General features: G+C 37.9%; 1 long non-coding RNA gene across 2 annotated transcripts; it reads left to right on the top strand.

The window, feature by feature from the left end:
* The first annotated feature begins 12,082 nt into the window (after nucleotides 1-12,082).
* On the top strand, nucleotides 12,083-27,154 carry LOC307173029. Of its 2 annotated transcripts, none has more exons than XR_013823797.1 (4): nucleotides 12,083-12,245; nucleotides 17,934-18,005; nucleotides 21,168-21,278; nucleotides 27,059-27,154. It is a non-coding gene; the product is annotated as an uncharacterized lncRNA (long non-coding RNA). The 2 variants fall into 2 exon arrangements; XR_013823798.1 differs by lacking the exon at nucleotides 12,083-12,245 and adding an exon at nucleotides 16,484-16,566.
* Nucleotides 27,155-27,156: the final 2 nt, after the last annotated feature.

The raw sequence follows: 27,156 nt of genomic DNA, 5'->3' as shown, positions 1-27,156 counted from the left end.
TGAACATGATGCTAACAATAAAATCACCATTTTGATTCCCAGGGAATGCACATGCTGACAAAATATATAGCTTGAATCTGGCAAATGCATAAATGTTGAATCTAATATCCATCATAAAGTTATTATGATGTGTTACCAAATATTTTTGTTTTTGAATGCATACAAAAAATCTTGTGGCCCAAAAATATTATTTTTTGTTTTTGTTTTGTAGAGCTATAGATGTATTTGTATAATTGTCTACAAGCCATTCACTTGATTTTATGGCAAGGGCACTGAATATTTTAGCAGTGGATGTGCTGGAAAGTTGGACAGTGTGCTCTTTATGCCCGGAGGCTGCTTTAGTATGCAGAGCAGGCTCTAAGGCTCTATTGATGAGCTATCGCACAACGCCCAGCTACCTCAGACTGCTGACATAGCGCTTCCTCTTTCCCAGCTCTCTCGTTCTCCGGGTGTCTCTCCTGAGCATAGAGATCTGACTCTTCTCATCTATAGCGTGCATGAGAGGAGGAGTGTGAACAAGTGTGTTTGATCTGGAGAAAGAGAGCGAGGTCAGTAACATCGAAAATGCTATCTGCATGATTTCTAAGAAAAATATAAAGAGATAACCTGTTTATACATTGGTCCAAAAGTCTTTATTTTTATTTAAATAAACATATATATTTTCTTTATTTTAGATTTTTTAATAATGAAACCAAGAAACGTTTAATGTTAAACAAATAAGAAATATTTAAGTATTTCTGTTTCTAATCAAATAATCAAATTTGTTAACATCATGTTAACTTTGATCAGGTAAGATGCTCATCCTTACATTGAAGCACATTGGATTATTGAAAACATGATCATCAGGAGTTCATGCAGCTCAAGTGCTTCTGGCATTACAGCAAAAATTGGACATACCAAAGTCAAGAAATTCTGAAATAAACTTTTCACTCAAAATGTTTTGCTGTTAATTTCATTTTTTAAATGTATCACATGAAACAATAATGCAAAATAGAAGCATTTTCACTAACAGTCTTAGATGTTTGAACCCCAGTGTGTGTCTGTCAATGTCAGATTAAAAAATGTAAACAATGAAGAGGGATTATTTTTTTCCTAGGGACAGCTGCGCTTGGTTATTTATGAAGGGAGGGTAAAACACAAATTAAAAGGTAGAAACAAAAAGCACACAAATGGTTGAATGAATTGGAATGCTCCAATAAATCAAATCTTGACACATCGAAACAACTTTACACAGAGGTGTGATTTTTAATTTTATGTGGCATGTTTATGCAAATGAGGTTTTTTTTGTAGGGATTCTCAACTAGCACTGCTGAGCTGACAGGAAGAGAGGAAGCACAGATTGACATGTGTTTAGTGTGTGTGACGATTCTCCCCTCATCCCGTCTGTGTGTGTGTTTGCATGCACACGTGCACACTCTGTGGCACTGAGCCCCCCCTACCCAACCCGCCACACTGCTGCACTGGGAAGGGTTTCCAAGGAAACTGTCACCCATGGCGAGGTCCGGTGAGGGTGAACTGCCTCTTGCATGCATACCTAAATTCAGACCCCTAAAACCTACAACACGCCACCCCAGAGCGACAAACCCACCAAGTCAAAAATCACCTTGAATTAATTACTCCCCGTGTGAACCATTTTATTGCGCTGCTGTGTTTTTATTTTTGTCTTTGAGGTGAAAACTCTAAAAGTCAAACTCATAGTCTATATTTATTATTTTATTATGCTTTTTAACAGTGCAGATTGTTCCATGAATAATAATAACAAAAATATTATTGGTAAAAATAAATTTCTATTATGACAATAATTCACATTCTAATATAAATTGCCTACTTTTTATGACTTAATCGATTTAATGTACTTTTTTAAAATGATTGTTTACATACATGTTTTTACATGAGACCTGCATACAATTACATATGTAATTATTTTCTGTAATTACATCTATAATTACACCGTTGACCCTTCCATTACCCCTTACACCCACCCATACCACCAAACCTGCCCTAACCTTACCCGTATCCCATAGCAGCACAAGTGTTTTGCAATTCAACATGAACACAATTTTTTTTATGTAATTGCATAGTAGTTAAGGACACCTAATTTAAAGTGTGACCTTTCACATTATGGAAGTAAAATGAGTTGTAAATGCCTTGCGAATATTGACTTACAACCTATACTGTGGATTTAATAAACTGTACACCAGCAATTGCCAACTCAGAAGCCCTATATACAGGGCCTAAAATGAACACTCGACAAGCGCCATATTTGAGTAAAAATCTGCGTTGGTGGGTATATAAAGCGGTGACACTGGCCAGTTGGCTGGTATCATCTTTATGAATTCTAACAATGCATGAACGTGAACAAACGCGAACGCCGCTCGGGACAGTTGACGGGTCAGAGCTGCATCATTGCGAAAGTTTAAGCCTTGACAATTGAAATATTTAAGTGCAGGAAGTGCTGAGCTCTCTTTCGTGTCTTCTTGCACTTGAGCGGACACATTCACACAAAATTATGGCAATAAATAGTGAGTATCGAAGTAAACATAGTCGGTTAGGTCTTGCTGCAAATACCCATTTAAGAGTTTTTATTTTTAAGATTTTGAGTCAGAAGTTTTGAATGTATGACTTTGTGACTTCATGCTTTCCTGTTTACTGGAGGTCTGTAGTTGTAATGCTGCACTGTCCTCATTGAAATCCTGCAGATGTGATCCTAATACTGAGGAGAGATCCCTCTGTTGAGAGAGTGGGGTTTGTTTGTATATAGAATTCATTTAATTGTGTTTTTGTATACAGTTAGTCAATATTGTAATAGGGTTAGGGAGCACTTTTTCTTGGCTGTCGCTGTGTAGGGGGCAAACACAATTAGTCTGTTACCTGGCTAGCAGCCAAAGCCCTCACTGTGAGAGCTAGAATTCCTCTGAATATTTCTCTGAATGTGATGGTGGCCAGTATACAATGCATACTAGCCTAAAGGAATATTTGCGTACAGTATCGGCTACTGTTTTTTTAACAGTAGCATTCAACAATGCTGTTGTTACATGACCTCATTATGTTGCATGTTTAATTCAGTTTGGTATCCAATAATCATCTCACTCATAAATGATGTATTTATTAATATTTTGCAATTTGAAACCATTTTGTGTGATTCAAAGTGTTTAAATGATAAAATAAGTCAAGAAAAAGATGTTAAAAATTGTAGTTCATGTAACTTTCAGTTCATTCGTCACATTGGAATTCGTAAGGTTAAGTCGAGGGCATTGTATTGTGGGATACAGTATTCCACACAATATTTTGTTTTAGTTTTTGTTGCAGATTTCACAAATATAGGTCATCCGGTTCTCCTGGTTATTTTGGAAACTTTTTTGGAAAGGTTATAAGGATCAAAGGTCATTTTTTGTCTTTTAATACCAGTGTGCACATTATATGTCTAAATGGGTTTTAAAATAATTTCCAAAGGATATATGGCAGGTTGCCGTGTATCATTTCATACGGAAGGTCTGCTAATGAGCTGTCGATATCAGAGACCTCGCTGTCATACACTTGTAGCTATGCGAAGAGAGCTTTGCTTTTGCTTGTTGAGTTTCGCATTAGTAGTGAGTGTGGCTGAGCTATTATGAGGAGCTCTCACATATGTTTTGATACGGCTTTGAACCCACCTCCATGTGTTGGTGTAAACAGCCATTATCAGAAAAAGCATTTGAGGAAAAGGAGCGATACTGTGTGGGAATGCTGTCGGTCAGATGTAGGCACGCAGCCATGTTGAGTTGACCTGCGCTGGCCTCCCCTGAGCTCTCTCCCAATCAACCACAGTGCTAATTACAGCAGTAATTATGTAATTACCATGCCTCTGAAACACATCCAACACAAGCTGAGAAAAGTCAAAGGTAACATGGAGATATAGCCAGAAAAACACACTCATTCGAACACAGAAGCGGTTCTTCGACTGAAACAGTCTTTTTCTCCATTTCTGTGACATAATTTCTCACATTCCTTTTTGAATGACACGAGCCAGACAACATGCGATCTCCACACTAGCACCAACACATCGGATTCAACGCAGTATTAACGGAATCAACGCAATAACTGCTACTATCTCAGATGGAAAAGTTTTTCTTAAAACAGTTGAAATAGAGTTTGTTAGTTTTTTTTCTTTTTCTTTCCTTCAGACTGTGACTTGGGGGAGGATGCAGTGGGTCCTCTCTTTATGGTGCTTCTCTTACCTGCATCACACCCCCTGCAGGCACACCGAAACCTCTCCATGACCTTTTGCTTACAAACACATAGAGTTGGACCCCCCACTAGCCCCTGACTTAGATACGGGTCAACTCTAGAGCAGGGCACACCAATGAACACACACACATACAACAGCCAAATCTTCTTTTGGAAACTGATAAAGCTATTTAGAATTATTTATTTATTTACTTATTTTGGGTCACATTTTTTGTTTATACATTTTTTTATTAATAAAATAATAAAATCAAATAGGCTAGAGTAATCAAATTAATCTTTTTTTTTTTTTTTTTTAATGGTGCTACCTAATAATAGGAAATGGAGAAAAAGGCTGGTTGTCTTCCCTTTTGCCAAATAGGTAGCAATTACTTCAACACCCATAATGCATGTTGCCGTCCAAGACCACTCCCACCAGTCTGCTACTGCTATGAATATGTGTTCCAGAGTCTTCTGCCTTGCTTTAGTAGGAGATACTTCTTCAAAAACTTTGTTATAATGATGTCGACTTTTATTGTTCTTGGGTGCAAGAATTCAAAGTATAAACGTTTAGAGGGAGTTCTGTCAGTTCTGCCCAACCGTTCTGCCGTTCTGTCAGTTCTGCCCAACCCCCGATAGGAAAACGCCAAACAGGTAAAAAAGCTACCTTAATAGTGTTCCATTTATGATGTTTAAAGTAGACATACTACAGACATTGTAACAATACAAAGCGGGTTGAAAATCTGCGAAGTTGCACTTTAAGGGCTTCGCGGGCAGTGGAATGGGGAAAAACGCAAGGTCTGTTTTTTTTAAAAGTTGAAGTGATTTTAACGTGAGCGCCGCGTTTACGGTTATGTGTTATACGCGTCACGCGTGTTTACATAGAAAAACAACGGCCCCGTGTGGTTTGGTGATGCACGTTAGCGTTGTATAATGACAAAAACATGCTTTGCATTTTAGGTTCAACTTCAGTCTTAAATTGTTCCAAATGTAAAATTCTAAATTATGGCATCAAGTCTAAGTTTTGCGTTGGGGCTTTACTTTTTTTAAAATCACATTTTAAATCGACAGCCCTGCTTATTTTTTCATTCAAGTATGCGATTGTCCAAAATGACAACGTCGTGCGCCTAATTCTCCCTTTGCCTTGTGTATCATTTACGACATTTTCGGTTGTTTTTATTTTTATGTCATTCTTATTCTTTCTTTCTTTCTTTCTTTCTTTCTTTCTTTCTTTCTTTCTTTCTTTCTTTCTTTCTTTCTTTTTTTTTTAAAGATCCCAGGCACATCCGCAATCCCGAGGCCCTATAAGGAGCTTTCACGCTTTTTGGTTTGCTTTAGATGTTTAATACCCCTCTCTTTTGTGTCAGGGAGCTGGAGAGGCGTTAAGAGGCGCTGATAAACCCACTTAGATCCCTTCCTGGCCCGTCACCCCGGCCTGCCAGGATGCTTTAGCGGGGAGCTGATCTGTGACGGCCTGCCACTCAAACTGAGCACTTCTGAAAGCTAGCACAATAGAGCGAGCACCGCAACACAGAGCGCAGGGAACCGACGAGGAGAAGGAGGGTGCGAGAGAGGGCACGTTGGATCCCCTCTCTATTTCATCCTTTCTTTTTTTTCCTTTTTCCTACCTCATTCATTCTCCTCTACACTTGGGGGCGAGAGTACCTTCGACCTTTGCTTCTCTCTCCTTGTGTTCCTCACTTTCACTGCCCTCTGACCCTCTTGTCCTTCCTTTCCCTCCTTTCAATCTCTCTCTCTCTTTCCCCCTCACTATCTCTCTCTCTCTTTCTCTGGCGAGTGACAGTGGGCCAGTGAGGAGTGGGGACAGAAGGGGTGATATGGATCAACGGTCTGTCCAGATGAAGGGACGCACGCTGCTCAGAAGATAATGGGGAGAAAGAGAGAGAGTGAGTAAAAGGAGAGTGACAGGCACAGGGAGATTGACAGGGATGGCTGTGGCGCGCTTGCTGTGATCCCAGGGGGCTGTTGGGGGTAGCGGAGCCCGAAATGTCAGCGGTGATATCTGCTCCTCTCGCGGTGTCTGCCTGAGTCCTATCACAGCACTGCAGCTGGCTGTCCTCGCCCTCTCTCTCTCTCTCTCTCTACGTGTCTCTCTCTTTCTGGCCGTCTCACTCTGTCTCACTGCTTTACCGTTGCCACATTTTCTCTTTCTTTCTCTCTCTTCGTCTCTCTGTGTATATCCAGCTGTGCCCTACATCTTTCAGTCACCTTTCTCGCCATCTAAGCGCACACCTGTACACTGCCGGTCAAAAGTTTTGAATTTTGTAATGTTTTCGAAAGAAGTCTCTTATGCTTACAAGGCTACATTTATTTGATTAAAAAATACAGTAATAACAGTAATATTGTGAATTTTCAGCAGCCATTACTCTAATGATTCTTTTATGATTCATTACTCTCATGAAAATTCATTCTAATATATGCTGATTTGGTGCGCAAGTAATATCAATTATTATTGGTACTTAATTATGAATAATGGTTCTTATTATCATCAGTGTTTAAAATAGTTATAATATATCATTTTTGCTGCTTAATATTTTTGTGGAAACGGATACATTTTTTGGGAATTCTATGATGAATAGAAAAAAAAACAATTCAAAAGAACATTTATTTTAAATATAAATCTTTTGTAACATTATAAATGTCTTTACTGTAACTTCTGGTCAATTTAATTTGTCCTTGCTGAATAAAAGTATTAATTTAAGAAGAAATGTTTCTTGAGCAGCAAATCAGCACATTCGAATGATTTCTGAAGGATCATGTGACACTGAAGACCGGAGTAATGATGCTGAAAATTCAGCTTTGCCGTTACAGGAATAAATCAAATTTTAAAATATAATATAATAAAAATGGTTATTTCACAATATTCATGTTTTTACTGTATTTTCAAATAAATGCAGCCTTGGTGAGCATAAGAGACTTCTTTCAACAACATTAAAAAAATCGTAACTTTTGACCAGTGTATTCGGTCATAAATTAATCATTATTGTATTGGCCTTTACTGATATTGTCAAGTCTACATGTTAAAGGAACTGTATTTGACATGCAGCATGACATTGGCATGGCAGTTGGTGTGATTCGAGTTATATTTTCTGTACTTTTTTGCCCGGTGCTGATAGTATAAATAGCCAAAACAATTAGACTACATGTAAATGTGAGTGTTGTACGGAATGCCGTTGGAAGCATTTTAAACCTTGTTTACACCTAGTATTATCATTGTTGTCGGATGGTCTGATCACATATGTGGTCATTTGAGACACATTATGTTTACACCTGGTAATAACATGCGTCTCAAATGTGTCTCCTGTGACCACATGTGATTGAGGGGTCGAGTGGAGGGCCTCTAATTTCATGTCTTCATACATCACTTATAGCATCAGTATCACTACGTGTTGATAAAGCATGGAACATCAAAACCTCAGCAAAAAAATACTGGTATTTTACAGCTGTGACATTTTGAGCGAAATAGTCACTTTAGATATCCATCTTTCAAATTAATTTATGTTTATTCATTTACAAGATGCTTTTATTGAGAGTTAATTATCTGTCATTGCATACTGAAGAAGTTCTTTGCAGTCTGTATTAGGGATGCATGTTATTTTGGCACCTGCAACACTTTATTTCAATAGTCCACTTTAGACATTAATTCTACTAACTATAAGTAACTTTGCAACTACATGTCATTAGAGTATTAGTAGACACTCTGCTTAATATGCTTAACAGACATTCTACTGACTTTTCAAGTACGTCTCAAATATTCTACTAACCTAATAGTCTATCAATACTATAATGAGAGTTAGTTGACATGTAGTTGCAAAGTTACTTATAGTTAGTAGAATGTCTAAAGTGGAATACCGAGATAACGTGTAACCTTGTATATCGTTTAATCTTTAGTCTGTATTTGCATGAGCTTTTCTATATTTCCAAATCCAATTTTCTACGTCCCATGAAACTGGCAAACTTTAAGACCCTTGTTTTAGTGCACTATATTTACACTATAAATGTAATGTGGTCCCAAATGTAGCTTGAGTGATTGGATCACAAAATGTTTCGAGCCTTGTTGTTTTCCACCTGTATTTAGTGCAGAAGATGTTTACACCTGGTATTAAAAGAACATTTCACCCAAAAATACAAATTCTGTCATTATTTACTCACCTACATGTCATTCCAAACTTTCTTTATTCTGCAGAACACAAAAGAAAATACAATTTTGGCTACCATTGACTTTCATTTTATGGACAAAAAACAATGAGATGTTCCTCAGAGTATCTTCTTATGTGTTCCACAGAAGAAAGAAAGCCATATAGGTATGTATCTACATGAGGATGAGTAAATTAACAGAATTTTGTGTGGTGATTTATTGCCTTGACAATACAATCACTGTTGCACCTGTGGCTAAGCGGTTAGGACTTGGTTTGACACGTTGAGCTGTGTTGCTCATTTAAGGAATGTGAGTTGAGTCCTGTCAATATTAAGGTCTGTCATAAAAGGCTGAAAAAAATAATTCGAGACATCCCAAATTTTGCCAAGGCTCCTAATGGCTCAACACCCCTAACAACAGAACCTTCATTTGTCTCATCTGGTTCCCACCCACTCCAGACACACGCTGATTTTATTCCCATCTGTAAATGTGTGTCCTAACCTCTCATGCATGTCCGTCTGTGTGTGTGTGTGTGACTGAGTGTGTCTGTCACCTCTTAATGATGTATGCCTGACCAGTGGAGAGGTCACTGTCATAGACGGGATGGTCAATTGCCCTTGTTCCGCGAGCAGCGTGTTGAACGCTCTCTCTGTAGACTCTGCCATTAAACAGCACTGCAGCCCGGCCCAGACAGAGACGTATTAGCTCTCTATCATTCTTATTGATCACTGTAAGGCACGAGCTTCTGTCTAATCAAATGCCCATTAGTCTGTGTGTGTGTGTGCGTGCAGTGCTGCTTTTTGTAGCCAGACAGACGGTGAGATCATGCTATTCTCACTCTGTGTGTGTGTGTACTGTGTGTGTGTGGCATAGAGAGAAAGGGTGTATTTGCTCATTGAAGGAGCTCTAATGTAGCTTAAGCAACATTGACACAGTCGCCGTTCCCGAGTCCTGGCAGTACAACGTCGTCTTTCTAATTCTATTTTGCTTTCCGAAGAGGATCTTTTTAACTGTGGGATGTATTTGGATGTGGATGGAATTGAGTGAGCGCCGTTCCGTCTTCTGCCGTTTGGCCTGAATTGTGTTTATTGTTGGAATTCTGCTAATGGGTTGCTGTGGGAACTTAGCCAAATGTCCACAGCGCCGCAAGCATCACGGACCAAACCAATGGCTCTTCACATGAATTATCATGTCCTACTTAAAAAAAATAAACAAGCTTTTGGGCCTTTTGGGAGCCTTTCACACGTATAAGTTCAAACCCAAGAGTTGTTGAGCACTCTAGTATTCTGGTGCTTTTGTTTTAAATGCGCAATCTGGAACTATGTGTACGTTACATCAGCCAGCACAACAAAACACTTGACATAATCTGCGGCGTAGAAGCCATTATTACTGTCATTTCTAATTAAAAAGTGGACTATAGTATATCTCTGCCAGTTACAATGCACACATGCAAAAAGACGCACACACATGATGAACGCAAAGCCGTTTTTAATGTGCGAGTTTTTGCTGTGTTCCAAACCCTAGTGAGATGCTTTGCCTGTCTGCTGCCTTCAAAGACAACTCTCAACCAAGTCAGCATGCTAATGCTAATGCTAACTGAAATGGAACCTCATAAATGACTGTTTTGAAATGTTACGGACAGCAACTTAAGTGAACATTTGATTTGAATAGAGTTGGTCAGCTTGTAGATGTTGTTAAGATTATGTTGTAAAAGAGTACATAATTTTTAACTTTCAGAAAAGCATACAATTGACATTTAATATCAAACATAAGCCAAACAGATATTTGGGGAAACATAACAGATCTTACATTGTACACACTACAGAGTAAAACATTAAATAAATAGTACATATAGCACACAAATATTGAATAAAATAAAATGAAATAAAATAAAAATTTAAAATGTGCCATTTTTTTATCCAAAACTTTTTGATATTGAATGAAATGTGCATTATGGGCTTGTCTTCTCCATGAAGGATACATGCTAGGTGCAGACACATTTTAAATTATTCAGCAAATTTTCAGTAATTTCAATAGGAATCTGCGTGATCAGGATTTTTAAGGTCGGAACATTTCCCCATACAGATTATGCATTGGTTTGAAGTTGGTCATGTTAATTCATTACATTGACCAACATAAAGCTGCTTAGTTTGAAAGTGACTTCTATAATTGACAACGGACCTTTTTTGCTCATGAAATATTGCAAAAATTCTGCAATGTGACCTCACTTTTAGCATTTGGCCAACTCGTGGTACAGTTGGATCCGAAAGTCTGACACCACTAGTGAAAGTGCTTCAGTTGTGATTTATATTTTAATATATTTATTATAACATTAGCATAACATAATTTGAGAGAAAAGTTTAGTTGAAAAATTCAGAATGTCTCAGTTGCTGTCTAGGTAGGCAGCTTACTAAGGTTTGGAACAGCTTACATAAAAATAAGAGGAATAACACTCTCTCTCTTTCACTTGAACGCTCTTGCTCCTTTGGCTGATGTTAATTGAGTCTAATTGAAAAGAAAACAAAAGAGGGAAGCTTTTGTAGCCAGGCTCTTTGATTGGGTTGTGGTGTAGAGCTTGTGTCAGCTGGAGAGGATGGAAAACAAACGAGTCTTGGCCTGGTCATCAACAGGGTCATTAAACCCACCTTCACCTACTCGGGGTACTTAACATATCAAAGCTCAGAGCTGCCCTCAATCACTGTGTATGTGTGTATTTATGTGTGTAGGATGTTTATTTGGTGGGCGCTTGCTTATTCTGATCAGAAATCGTAGGTGTAAAATATCTTAAATTACTGTAAGCATGCTGGTTTGTGTTTGCCATTAATGTTCTTAAAGGGATAGTTCACCCAAAAATGAAAATTCTGTCATCATTTACTCATCTTAAGTTGTTCCAAACCTGTATGCATTTCTTTCTTCTGTTGAACACAAAAGAAAACATTTTGAAGAATGTCAGTAACCAAATAGTTAATGGGCCCCATTGACTTCAATATTATGGAAAAAATAATTATACTATGGAGGACAATGGGGACCATCAACTATCCCTTTAAGAGTAAAATGATGGAGATTTTGGCAGCTTTTCCAATATTACAGCTTTTAAAAAAAAAAAAATATTAGAATAGATTTTATTATTTATTTATTTATTAATTAATTTATGAAATGGATGTATATGTAATTATTTATTCGATTTTTTTTTTCTAATGAAAATATGAATGCTATAGTATCCCACCACATCTCAAAGTGCAAAGTGTAAAGGCTGATCTTTGATTAAATGATATGTCTGAAGGATGGAAACCGAATACAAATTTGGTAGTTTTATTTTATGCCACTTGCATTCTAAAAAGTATGTGCATTTTAAGTGTGTTTGTAGAAGGCAGACCTAGGTACCGAGACATTGCATCATTCGAGGGGCTCCACACAGGTGTCCTACTAACACCGCAGGACTAAAAGAAACTCTACAACTGGAATTGTATTTATTTTTTGTTTTACCTATTATTTCTGCATATATGAGCGCTTACTGACAGCCAGTCACCAGGGTGTTATATTGAGACCAGGCTGTTTGTGTGTATTTTTTGCTATATTTTGGAGAGAATTTTAATAACATTAAGGCGTGGGTAACGGTATAAGCACCTGGGAGAGAATGTGTTTGTTTATTTCTGAAGGGTGTGCGTGTGTGTTTTTGTCTTCGCTGTTTTTCAGAAGGGTATGATTACTCACGTAGCTCTGCGGCGAGCTTCCATTCTCTGAGCAGACAAGAACGTGCCTGTATCACCCCGCCGGTGCCTCGCTTTCACTCTGCCGTTGCCAGCGTGGCTCTGCGTGAGAGGCAGAGAGAGAAAGACTGAGTGACGTGGAGAGAAAAAAAGATGGAGAAACCGTAAAAGAGGTGAGGGAGGACGTGAATCTGTTGATGAGGCGATACCTTGTCCGTACACGCCAACACAAACTGTGCTGAGGTAATGGTATGGTAATGATATGCTAATGATATGCTAATCCAGCAGCAGTATTCTATATCAGCGGTGTGAGAGGATTTCAGTGAGGCCCTTCACCAGTGGGAGGAAAGGAAAGACCTCCTGATCTCACTGTACACACACACACACACATGTACACATTCACCAAATGGATGCACTCACACACTCATTTATCTGATTGTAGACAGTTTGGTGAGTCTAGGCAGTAAGAGAAAGAGTTGTGGAGAAGCTGAATACCCAGCCTAACTTCGAAAAACCTCTCTGGCCCGCACTCACCTGCGTATTTCTATGTTATTCCCAGTCACACTTAGCCTGGTCCAACCAGACTCTCGTACATTTCATTTCAGAGAGTCTGGCCACCCTCCATTGACAAGCGTTAACTTCCTTGAAGGCGGGTACTCTGTTGAAGTTTAAAAAAAACACTCTTGATCTGCCATAACCAATCGCTAACGTTTGTTTGTGATGTAACCCTACAACCCAAACTAGCGCACGACATCAATGTCATCGTTCTCAGCCACTCCCTCTGTTCGCTGATTGGACCGCCAAAAAATTGGCCGGAGAAAACCCAAGAATATACCACAAACCCAGACCGGAGTACTGAAGGGAAATAAAAATTGAGCGGAAGTACATAGGAGGGCGGAGCCAGGCTAATTCACACTAGCCACAAACAGGAAATTACAGATGTTTTCACTACTCTAGCAATTCAGCATTCACACACATCACACAAGTGGACAGATTAAGCGTTGTGATGATAGGGCGACTGTGAGGAGGAGGAGGAAGAATGATGAACTGATTTAGGCTTGTCTGTTTTTATCTATTGCATTATTAGTTGTGCTGCACTCTCTCAGGTGGCTCAGCCTGCTGCTCTTCGCAAGTTAGAATGCTCTTTGACTCATTACCACTGCCAAATGAAGAGTGTTCACTATGGAAAATTTTGCTTTGACATCACAGGTATAAATTACATTTTAAAATATATTAAAATACTCTTTTAATTTGAATATTTATTGTAGATTGTAATAATATGTCACAATATTACTTTTTACAGTATTTTTATCAAGTAAATGCAGCCTTGGTGAGCATAAGGGACGTTAAAAAAATTTACTGACCCTAACTTTTGAATGGTAGTGTATATAAAATAAAGTTGAGTTTGTCTGTCCAAGGAATTAGGAGTCATTCACACAGAATGTGTTCTTGCACTTAGCACCAGCTGATACTATAGATGTTGTTACTCCATTTGGATACAAAAAGCTTATTTTATTCATTGATGGCCATTCAAAAGTAGCTGTACATTAAAAGTACTCTCATTAAATAATTATATTTTCAAGCAACATACTGTATATTATATAATTAATATTTCATTATACTAAATTAGGATGGTCACTAGTAAAAGGTTTGGGACTGTGTGATTTCTTGTGGTGCCACTCAAAGTTGTCATGATGTAATTTCCTGTGACTCCAGAGTGAGAAGGCATTTATGGCACAGATGATAGATTGGCTCAAACACTTTTGCTGTCCCATCAGCAACAATGACAGATTTTATTAACTTTAGTGCCATGCAGATTCAGGCTGTGTAGATTGAGTTATTCAGAGGGTCTTTTCTGGGCCTCTGTAGTGAGCTTGAATCAAAGCATCGGAGCTCAGCTGCATTGTAAGGGCTGGAATGTGTGAGCACAGTGGCCTGATCACATTCTGTGTGTGTGATAAAGAGAAAGCCATTCCATCACTGAAAGCTGATGTTCTACAGAAATGTGTGATTGACAGGTCCCTCTCACATACACATACCTTAGCACACACACACACACACACACACACACACACACACACACACACACACACACACACACACACACACACACAAATTCCTTTTGGCACAGTGGGATCCTTCCTCCTGGAAGTGAATGGACCAGCTTTGTAATTGTCAGTTGGGGTTTAGCTCACATGTTTGTGATGGACAATGTCAATTGTTTGAAATTATTATTATTATGTGTATTTATTACTTATTTAATAATTTAATAATGATTCAAATATAGTAAAAATAATTTTGCTATTATGATATATTTAAAACCACAGTAATGAAAACTATAATAATAATACAATGATTCTTCATTTTTGCTTAAAATTAAATTGTTTAATTTATTATAAATATTATGATTAAATTCAACATTTATTGTTTTACTTTTATATTGTAATATTAAATTATTAAATTGAAATTATTATTTAGGTTAATTTCTCCCCAAAAGTATACCCTCTAGCACCCTCTTGATATTTCTTTATTTATTTGTTTTCGCCTTAAAGCAGCAACCATGGCTTAACCAGTTGCGTGAGTTTGGGGTGGGACTACCTGTTAGTCTGAAGAGTAGTAGATGGAAAACGATGTTTTAAAATGTTTGTGATCCTGTTTGGTGTTGCTATTTGCTAGTGGTACAGAAACGAATGCAGTGTTATATTTCCTGTATACTCAGTAACACTCATTTGTTGTTGTACAGCTCATTTTGCGCACCGGCACACTTGGTGTGATTTTCAGTTCTCATTAGGTTTCATGAGATTTTGCATGTTTGTGTATTTGTAGACCTTGTGAAGTTTGAGAGGGGGGTGGGGGTGGGGGGGGGCACTCGCTTCTCCTGCCTCCCCCAGCGTGAGCCCCCTCAGTGGGTGGGTGAGGCTGTGGATTCCCCCGGGTCAGTCCCGCCGCTGGACGCTGGATCCATTCATCTGCCAGAGATCTTTTCTTCTCCACTACAAAGCAACACTGCTCCCCTGACAGCAGCTCCCCTGCTGCGCAGTATTTATCTATTGTGTTTAGTTAGACTCATCTGTGCTCCCTCTCCCTCTTACTCTCTTTCTCATTCTCTCTCTTTCCTTCCACTTCGCCTGATCAACAACAGTGCACAAAAACAAAAATAAATCTCCAAACACTCGTGTTAAATATCAGATTGGCTGGGTGCATATTGAAGGCTGGCATTTCAAGCGAGGTCCCTTTTGTCCCTCTGTGTTGTGCAGCTATTGTATTAGTTCAGAGAGTAGGTGCGGACTAATGTGTCTCTCTCTCTCTCTCTCTCTCTCGCTCTCTCTCTCTGTCTTTCTCTGCGTGAGGTTTATTTTGGAGCTCTGTTCAGGAGTGAAGACAGACAGCCCCCCCTTCTTGTCGAGCTCTTAAGTGCACTGTTTATTAGTGCAGCTGTATTGGCAAATAATAACCCACATACAGGTTTTGTACTTTTCTGCTCTGGGTGTTACAATGTTGTGTTACGATATTACTAATTACATTACATCGTTATTTTTTATGAAACATATTATGTTACTTTTTCTCACCTTTGGCTGACTGAGATTTTCTCTCTTTCTAAGTGGAATCACTGTGATTGGCTTAGAGGCATTTTTTTCCTATATGTTTATCCTATAGACATTGTATGCATGCAATGATAAATGGGGTATAGTAAAAGTTTATTAGCTTAAGGACAGCAAATTCATAGCTTCTCTGAGGCAACACCCAAATTCTGTTACTTTAGCCAACACAAATAACAAAGCATTCAGGTTTATTTGTATTTGCAAGTATTTTTAAAACATTTGCCATGACTCTGTATCACTGATATGTATGACAGTCACTTTGTGCACTTTAAATATGAGGAAGGGAGAGGGTTACAATTGTGTTTGTCAGTATATTTTATATTAGGGCTGCACGATATTGGAAAAAACACATTGCGATATTTTGTTTTTCTGCGATATATAGTACAATTTCACCATACGATTTGAATAGATCTATTTGTAAAAAAATTAATCATTGTAGGATGATTGGGGTGATTTTGTAGGAGAGTGCATTTGAGAGTGCATTTATTATTTATTATCAAAATAATAAACAAATTAAAAGCATAGATACAGTAGATAGAACAGAACAAAAATGCAAATGGAACAAGCAGTGCTTTGTTTTTCAGGTAAATCTAACCAGGTACAGATATTGAATAATCAAATGTAAAAAAAAACACAGCATGGTCTTCACTGTTTACATTTAATTTAATTAATTTATATACAATATGAAATACAATTTATCTTTGTTAAAGCTACAAAAGTGTTTTTCTCTTTCTTTGGTTTGATTAACATTGGTGACAAACAGCTGCGGGTTTAATGGGCTGCTGTCACAGGACGAACGCACAGACCCAAAATAATCATGATATGCAATGCATTCATTTTCTTGTTTACAACACATAACTGGCTGTGTTTACGAGGACACTCGGTGAGACGGGTATTTTAACTTTGACTTTTGTGTGTACGTGTCCGTTCAAGCGCAAAAGAAAGAGAAATAGACCCGAATTCGGTGTTCACGTGCTGTCTGCGTGGCTCTATGTACCCGTACAGAAAACAGCGCGCAAATTGAGGCGTCTTGCACTTGATGTTTAAAGGGATAGTTCACTTTGAAATAAAATTTTGGTATGTTTTAGCTTACCTCAAGGGCATCCAAGATGTAGGTGTCTTTTTTTCCGCAGTAGTTTCAATTTTGATATTTTTAGGTCAAACCGTTCTTGTCTGACAGTCATATCATGCAGGTCTACGGTCACTGTCTCAAAGAGCATGCACAGAGTCCAAATTAAAACAATTCCCCATCGTCCAAATAAAACAACTCCCCATCGTAAGTACACATTGATGGCCTAAGACACGAAACGAGCGGTTTGTGTGAGAAAACGAACAGTATTTATATCGCTTTTTTCCTCATAAAACACAGCCACGTCCGAGTGATCTGAGGGCGCGGGCGCTTCCTGCTGTGTGACGTGTGCGCAGATTGGTGCATAGATATATATATACGCTAGATTTCGCATTAAAGACATTCGTTCCATAGCCAAGGAGACATCTAGTGTATATATATCTATGCACCAGTCTGCGCACACGTCACACAGCAGGATGCGCGCACGCCCTCAGATCACTCGGACGTGGATGTGTTATAAGAGGTAAAAACGATATAAATACTGTTCGTTTTCTCACACAAACCGCTCGTTTCGTGTCTTAGGCCATCAATGTGTACTTACGATGGGGAATTGTTTAATTTGGACAATGGGGAATTGTTTTAATTTGGACTCTGTGCATGCTCTTTGAGACAGTGACCATAGACCTGCATGATATGACTGTCAGACAAGAACGGTTTGACCTAAAAATATCAAAATTGAAACTACTGCGGAAAAAAAGACACCTACATCTTGGATGCCCTTGAGGTAAGCTAAAACATACCAAAATTTAATTTCAAAGTGAACTATCCCTTTAAACTGACAGGACTTAAAAACATGTGCACGTGATAAACTTGCACTCTATGATGGTTAAACTTTGCCGAATCGGAACCGATCAACTACGATCCATGCTTGGCTTCCCACATCCTGCGTGCGATGTGACTATCGCGGATGCTCACATCGCGATATCGATGCTAAAACGATACATCGTGCAGCCCTATTTTATACATAACATACAGTATATTATAGTAGTATAATAAATTACATTTATTAAAAACATTGCAAGTTATTTATTTAAAAATTACCTATGCTCATTACTTTTTAACACAGCTACCATAAACACTGTTGCCTAAAGCTAAACAACACCCCTCTATCATTCTTCAATGTTTTGCAGGTTCCTGTAGTTTCTCTCGATTTGTGAAGCATTTAATGAAGGCATCACAACCAGGAAGCAGTGAAAGTTAAGGTTTGTTTGACATGTGTTGTTCTGTGACAGAAACACAGTGTGAAAGATGTTGTGCAAAAAAAGGTGGAAAATAAGGTGTTTTAAAAGATGCCTTCGTTCATGTGAAGACATTATAGAGAGAGAGATGTGAAATGGGTGAAGGTGCTTCAGGAATGTTTTTTGTCATGCATAAATAATGAGTCATTTTTTTATTTAAATCAGAATCATCAAAATGCAAAGATATCAAGAATTTTATTTTAACTTTATTAAGCTTTACTTGCATTATTCCATTACAGGTACTATGTACATGCTTTTACATTTTTTAAAGTGAATAATACATTCCAAACAGTTATTTTCATGATCTCTCTCAAATATACACTAATTTCCTACTATACTTGTATTTTAGTTTTCCTGCTTTAACCTCAGGATTATGTCAGCTAATGCTCCCCCCCCCCCCCCTCATTTGTTCATGTCAGATTGTGATTTCAAGGTGAATTTAGTCATTTCTGCAACATTAACAACCACCACTTTTCACAAAGTCAACCTTCAAATGGTTTACTTAAATTTCTCTGCACACCAAAGCTATTTTAGTCTCTTTTGGTCCTCTTCACGTGTTAATTTTGGACCCCTAGTAACCTCCACTGTCTCAATTACAGTTCAAAGATGCATAAATCCAGCCTAAGGCAATATTATAGACTGGATTAAAGAACGTCTGATTGTGAGATTGTTCTGAACTCTCAGTTCTGCTCATCCAAAATCTCCACTCTTCATTTTCTGAGATTTGTCCTGCTATAAACAGCTCAGAGACCACTTGAATTACTTTATATATGTGTGGAACAGCTTGTTTGGACCATTGCACCTCAGAGAATTAGGGATTCATACACATCGATCGTGTATTGTTTCTTTTGAGTTTAAAAGGCAGGTTTTCTGGAAGGATTTTGTAAAAGGAAAATGAAATAATTATACAAAGTTTGAAGAATCAAAAGAGCCAAAAATTAGAACAAGCATTTTCTTCATTCTACATTTCTCTCTCTCTGTGTGTGTGTGTCTCTGCTTGAGTGAAGGTACATTTCAGTCAGCCTGATCTCCTCTCACTCACAGCACAATGAGAGCTGTGCCCATAATGGCTGCTGGAATATCAAGCTACGGGGGGAAATGAGAAAGCAGCATCTTATGGGCTCATTCATCAAGAACTAATTGAGGCCTGGGTACACTCAAGTGCAGATAAAGATGGAGGAGTGTGTGTGTGTGTGTGTGTATGTGAGTGTGTTTTCTTTTGTGTTGTCAGCTGGAATGCGAGTGTGCGCATTGCCAGTGAAGAGCAGAGGAATTCTGCTCCACAAGAGATGTTTTCCTGGTGGAAGTGACTGCGTGTGTGGCGAGCAGAGGATGCGAGCAGAGGACCAATGAGGTTGTTGGGGGTGCGTGGGTAGCTCTGCATACTAAACGGGTCGGGGGCTACGGAGGGAGCAAGGGGAGGGTGGGGGGCAGCATTAGACCTGCTTCACTGGACCTCTCATCTGGGGCTGGAGCTATTGTGCTACACTCCACCTCGCTGTATTGATTCCACCAGGCGGGAATTCTGCGCCTCTCTCTTTTTCTCTGTCTTCCCTCCCTGTTCCCTCCTTTTTGCACTCTCATTTGCTCTCTGCCACCTTTTCCTTTTTCCCTTTCCCTTTCTATTTACCTGTTTCGCTCTCTTTCTGCACCACTCGGCCTGTTTTTTTCATCCTCCAGGGCCGTTTGACAGCAAGTCTTTGGAGCCTGAAGGATCATGTACACACACATCACCTTTAGCCACCTTTCAGTCGATGCTTATTGATTTTGATATCACAATGAAATATATTATTTTCCCTGCGCTGGCACTCTTGATCCTTTTCTTCCTCAATCCCTCTCTTTTCAGTCTAATGTAATCAAGAGCCAAAACTGTTCCACGTTCTTCCTTGACTCAATCAAATTTACCTGCCTCTCGAGTATTTGCGTTTATATGTACGTGTGAAGCGAGGCGACGCGTCAGTGTGTGTGCATGTGCTAATGTGTAAGAATTATTTTTGGGGTTTTAACAGAAAGATTATCTAAAAATGCTAGCATTAAAACATGTTAATTGGTTAACTTCCTCCATATATGGTGAAAAATATAAATCTATCTATGCTGTATGTTAATACCTGATATTTATCATTGTGCAAGTGGTTTTGCATGCACATGGCTGTACACACTTGTTTCTCTCAGGTGTATGAGCTAATATGTCTCTGTGTAGAGTGAACGTTTCTGATGCTTGTGGGTCTATAGAGAAGGTGTGTGTGCATGCTAATGTTTTTCTGTAGGTTTGTGTCTGCTTGCATGTGAAGTGATTGTTTGTGTGTGAACAGCTTCAGGTTTTCCATCACTAGGTCTATTATGTCTTGAATTTGATATTGATCTGATTTGATATGATGTCAATACGATATTGATTTCAAGTCCTTTTCTTTTCAGAAGAGGTGAGTGTATTCATACATATGAATAAGCCTGTAATTTAATAAGCTTTTGGCAATTGTGTCATTTCAAGTTAAAAATGAAAAGGCAAAGCAAACAATCCTTACTTTAATAACCAGTGACGCTCATTACTGTTGCAATTGTGTACTGTTACACATCATAATTTTATGCACAAGGGATAGATTAATGAACAGATTAATCAGCTAATGGTTAGAGAGAGAGTGAGGCATTTTAGTTTCAGAAATGTCTGTGGTAGGAGATCACACAGACATCATTGGTGTGTAATGGAATTTAGATTTTTAGCCAAAACTCATGATCCTTCTGATGATGATTACACAGTTTCTAGTATGTATGTAACACCATTTACCTTACACTTATCAACAAGTGATGTAGCCTATGCTTATTTATATATATATATATATATATATATATATATTATATATATATATATATATACACAGTTTCTAGTATGTATGTAACACCATTTACCTTACACTTATCAACAAGTGATGTAGCCTATGCTTATATATATATATATATATATATATATATATATATATATATATATTTTTTTTTTTTTTGGTCTCTCTTCATTTAATTAATTATTGTTTGTTTGTTTTTACTATCACCACTAAGTATTGCCTTGCTCAGCTTTTATGTGACCAGTTTTTGATGAGTTGTGTAATCTGTAATTATTCTGTTAATTTCCAGTCCAGACCCATTCAGGACGATTTCTGGACAGTTGCAAATAGCCTACAACTCATTGATAGTCTCTAGGAGGCCTCCTGTCATGTGACTTTTCACCTGCACAGTGAGCTTAAGGTAAGCTGCCTCACTCTGAAACTTTATCCACTGATGTCGCTGTAGAATGTGTGTGTGTATATATATATATATATATATATATATATATATATACATTTCTGAATGGGCTGAGGCTGGGATTTAGTGAGTTTGAAGTGAAAGTTATATGAAAACCTCCGATGCAAAAGCCTCTAAAAGCCACCTATGTCAAAAATTAGATAATAATATTGAGTGAATGCTCTCAATATTATTATCTAATTTTTGATATAGGTGGCTTTTAGAGGCTTTTGCATCGGAGTTTTTCATATATATATATATATATATATATACACATATATATATATATATATATATACATACATATATATATATATACATATACATACATGTCATGCATACATAAACACACACACACACACACACACATATATATATATATATATATAAATAAATAAATAAATTATATATATATATATATATATATATATATATATATATATATATATATAATGTATATATATATATTTATATTTATATTTAATTTATTTATTTTTCCAAGGGGGGAAGTGAAGTCTTTTCCCCTCGGAGAGAACACCCCTGACACACACGCATACTTGCATTGATTTGCCAACCTGCTGTCACTGCTTGTCTGTACCGTATCTCTTAGCTACAAATCATGATTCAGAACAGGATCGGTACACACAAAGACACCCAGTGCAGAGACTCAGTGGTGTCAGTGGGAGGTGTGTCGTCTTAAGCTAACCTCCGCCCTTCAGGATATGACACTGGAAGACAAAGTGGGATTATCTTTTCTTTCTGATCTTCTGTTGCAAAGCCCGAACAAAATAGCAGCTAAAGATAAATAGTAGAATGTTAGATATACATTTCAATTTTAATGTTTTCATTTGCACATTGGAAGTAATACTGACACATGTAGCTGAAAGAAAATGGGCTGTAAGGAATCAGATAAGCATACTGTAATGTGTTCCACAGAATTCCCAATTGATGATGTATTGATTTCATGATTTTGCTAAATTTGTCACTGTTCAGTCATATGATAAAGAATTGATGAATTATACATTTTTAGGTAACTATTTGTTGTTATACAATTGTTATACAAAGGTGTTCTGAGAGGATGTTGCTGGGGGTGGGGGTGTTCAAAGTTTGAACTTTTTTTAAAAGTTTGAATAAATACTTTAGCAAGGACAATTGAAATTTATCAAAAGTAAAAATTAAAACATTTATAATGTTACAAAAGTTTACAAATGAATTGTATTAATAAAATATTTAATTTCAACATTTATAATAATAAAAATGTTACTTGCAACAATCAGCCTATTAGAATGATTTCTGAAGGATCATGTGACACTGAAGACTGGAGTTATGGCTGCTGAAAATTTTGCTTCGCTATCACATGAATAAATTACATTGTAAAATATTAAAATAGGAAATGGTTATGTTGAATTATAATAATATATCTACAATTTTACTGTATTTTGATCAAATAAATAAACTCCAGGTGAGTATAAGAGACTTTGAAAATCATTAAAAAAATATTTTCCGCACAAAACCTTTTAACAGTAGTGTATTTCCTGATATACTGTACGTTTATTTCTCTTAATTTTATTTAATGAGGATAATGTGGTTTAAAAAAAAAAATCTTATTTCATTTTTTTCTTTGGACAAAAGTCTTCTTTTTTTGTATTACACGTAATTTGTGACCCTGGACCACAAAACCGGTCACATGGGTCAATTTTTTTTAATTGAGATTTATACATCATCTGAAAGCTGAATAAATAAGCTTTCCATTGATGTAAGGTTTGTTTGGATAGGACAATATTTGGCCGAGATGCAACTATTCAAAAATCTGGAAACTGAGGGTGCAAAAAAATCAAAACATTGAGAAAATCGCCTTCTACATTTATGTTCGCGATTGTGCTGCATGTGCTGCATTTATATATATTTAGGGTAGGAAATTTACTAAATATCTTAATGGAACATGATCTTTACTTAATATCCTAATGATTTTTGGCAAAAAGGAAAATCGATAATTTTGACCCATACAATGTATTGTTGGCTATTGCCACAAATATACCCGTGCTACTTGTGACTGGTTTTGTGATCCAGGGTCACATTTTGTCTTTTTTAGGGCAGTATATATTTTTACTGGAAAAGAAGACAAAAATACTAAATAAATACTACTATAATAAATGATTAGAGCCTCTGGACTACATCACTGAAGTGTTATTGTGTATGTTCACATGCGCTTTCACAGCTCATTGGCTGTGTAGTGTTTTGGTCAAAATGACACTCGCCGGCCACGTAAAAATTCTTGTGACGGAGGTGAGCGTCGGAGTCAGCACTTTTTTTTTCCTTCTCTGTTCTTTCCTCCTTCCTCCCCCCCGCTGTTTAATCCATCCAGCTGCTGTCACGGCAGGGGAGCAGCCAATCTATCACGCCATCGAGACACATTCTTCTCACCTGCTCTGTGCCGGCACCGTGCCGTACCGGCCCTTTAATGAACAGCCAACATGATCCCGGCTGACAAGCAGGAAATGGATGCAATAAAGATTGTTTCTGCATGCTCTTTGCATTCCTGATAAATCACCTTACTGTTCGACAGACACCAGCCAGCGCTGCACACAAATCTGATTTCACGCAGAGAGAGACACTGAAGGAAGGGGCATCGGGCCAGGAGGGGTCAGTTCAATTTAAATGCAGGCTGGCTCGGACACGGAGCCCATGCGACTGGTGATTGTGTGTGTGTGGCGGGAAGCCCTGTGTGATGGACCCGTGACATACCTCGCACCTCACCTCATTTCTTTGGACGCTGCGGGCAGCTGCACACACACACCCTCAGCTTCAAGTCCAGGAGAGGGGTTTATTCAGTCAAGCAGACCTGCTCTGCCCACTAGAACACTTTCTGCGGATGATACAGTCACACGCCGGCCCTGCAACCTTGGACACTGCACTGTAATGAAAGATGAAAGCAGACTAGGGGCACATAGGGCGGAGAGAAGAACAGGGAGGGGGGCGTGAGGTGTGGGGGGTGGAGTGAGAGATGAGGAAGGGATGCAGATCTCTGGGCGGGAAATTTATGATCTAATCTTATGCAGCCCGTGCCTGCTGTAAGTCACACTAGGGAGGGAGAGAGAGAGAGAGAGAGAGAAGTGGTGTCTAAAGAAGTAAGGTTGTAGAGTTTCTGAATCTTGAAACTGAAAGGTTTAAATGGATACTGGAGCCTAAGAATGAGTCATTAACTCTTTTAAATGTAGCAGACAGAGCCATTTAGATTAGGTGCTAAACAAATCGGTGTGTATTTTTAGTTCCTAACTTACTTGCCTTATTATTACCCTATTTACTTCCTTACAAAATGTAGCTACTAACTTGCTCCGCATTTGAAATGACTGTCCTTTTCCCTCTCATATTATGATCACCCCCCTCCAACTAAACTTTTCAAGATCCAATCACTTTCTTAATGGACTTAAATGATCTTTTTTAGTATTTCACTCTGAAGTAAAAGGGTTCTGGAAAAAATTAAATAAAAAAATTATATAATTATAATTCTTTACATTTATTTATGTATATATATATATATACACATTTTTAACGTCGACGTGGAAACATGAAACGTCAACATTCTCAATTTGTGAACGATTCCAATATTATTGTAATTGTTTTCTTAATTTTATTTTCATCATAATTTATAAGATAATTATAATAAGAAAATCATATTTTATTAACACAATTTGATATTTTTTCAAACTTCTCTAATTTCATTCATAGAAAAATTGCAAATGTACTTTTGTAATCTTCCTTCAAACGTTTTTTTCTTCAAAATTACCTTCGTAATCTTTTTTGAATTTTTTTTTGTAATCTTCCCACATTCATCATAAAATATTTTTTTTCAAAAGTGTCATACAAATTATTAAAGGGGTGGTATAATGCCCTTTTCACAAGATAATAAAAATAAGTCTTTGATGTCCCCAGAGTGTGTATGTGAAGTTTTAGCTCAAAATACCCCACAGAAATTTTTATATAGCATGTTAAAATTGTCACTTTTTGAGGGTGAGCAAAAACGCACCATTTTTTTTGTCTGTCCCTTTAAATGCAAATGAGCTGCTGCTCCCGCACAGAGGACGGAGCTACAACAGCTTGTGTCCTTTTACCTCACACAGACATGCACTGAAAATTTCAAAAACGTTTAGCCTTTTATGTTCAAATCGGAGTCAGACAAAAATGGAGAGACTCGAAAATAAGTGACAACATGTAGAAAACATTTCTGAATGGTTAGTAGATGAATTTATGTAGCTTATGTGTAGTTATCTTCTAGTCATTGATTAGCATATTCTGTCATGATAATCTATAAATCACGTTCCCGGGGGTGGGGTTTATGTAAATTTTTGAGTTTGTGATGTCACTAACCCGGGAGGAAGCTTGTGTAGTCCCTACCAGCCGTTTGATGTAGTCCTTAAAAAGCAATTTCTTTAAAAGAAAACATCTCATTTTGCTTTGAGCGTCGTAACTTTGCAGATGTTGTTTATGGTCAAACAGCAACATTACACACTAACTAAAGTTAGAAAATTTAAATCATAATCAACCACTCCTTTAAATATTTTTTTTTTTTTAAATCTTACCTCAGTTCCATTCATTTAAAAAGAAATCTTGTTTATCTAAAGTGTTTTTGTAATCTTCCCTTAAAATTTTAAAATTGAAAAAACAAACAAAAAATCTGTCATACAGAAACCTGCCATATAGAGACATTTATTCAAGATCCAATCAATTCCCAGTATATTAAATCAGGGTTTGCCCTATAGTTTTTTTTCCTCATTGAAGATCCTGTCAGGAATACATCATATTACGGAAGTACAGTAAAATGGCTTGTGACCGCTGTTTCATCTTGACGAAAGGGTTAAGGAACCGCCCTCGGAGGACTGCATTTTTCAGATTTTGTGTCACCTCAGTGCCACAGTACGCCTCCATCTCCACTGTTTACATAGCGCACCAAATGCAGTTTTCTTTATGATTGTTTGTCATATGGAGAAAAGAAAAAGAGACACAGTGTTCTTTGTCTTCCTCAGAGTGCTGTTCTCTTGAGGAGCATTCAAGGAAATTGATATTGGCAGCACTGCAGTGTGTGTAACGGCAGCCATATCGACTGTGTGTGAGTGTGTGTCAGCGACTGGCAAGGTGGCGTGGGAGTCATTGTCACACTCTAGGGGCCTGGAGCTCATTTGAATGCATCCCGACACTATGACACCCCCCTTCACTGCTCACACACGCACACACAGTACTCCCTCTACCTGTTTGGGCTGCAATCATTTGCATGATATAAGATGGAAATGGAGCCCTTATTTATTTCAGCAGAAATGAACTGTATTATTAAGGGCACCATTGTGCAAAGCACCGGCCGCTATGATAATACATTACCCAGGCTATTTCTGGAACGCTCCAGTCACACATACTAGCTAATTTACTCCATTCTACTCATACCGCTACTTTGAGGGGCACCCGCTTGGGTGGATTCATTGGAGTGTGTATATGTGTGTGTGTATATGAGGGCTTGTAGTGTTGAAACAATTCTTGCTCGTGTGTGTGGGCAGTGCCGACATGTCTGAGTGTGTGAATTATGCATTTCTGCTGTATGTTTGAACTGAAATCATCTCTAATTCAGTGACATCACCCTTCGTATCAACCAATAGGGTTTTTCTTTTCACCTCTGTGGCCTGTGAACAGGAAGAGCACACACTCACCATTTCCTGTTCCTCCTCCTCATTAATGCTGACTTCTCTCCACTGCAGGAATGGTTTCAATAGTACACTGGCTGAACCCTGAACTCTTGGTGGATGTTTCTCAACCCATGATCTGATATAGAACTGGCTTCTTTTACCTCTGATGT

This window comes from Squalius cephalus (genome assembly GCF_949319135.1).
Source record: "Squalius cephalus genome assembly, chromosome: 15".
Classification (NCBI taxonomy): Eukaryota; Metazoa; Chordata; class Actinopteri; order Cypriniformes; family Leuciscidae; genus Squalius; species Squalius cephalus.
Note: the sequence above shows the minus strand (reverse complement) of the source record. Positions and strands in the feature narration are given on the sequence as shown.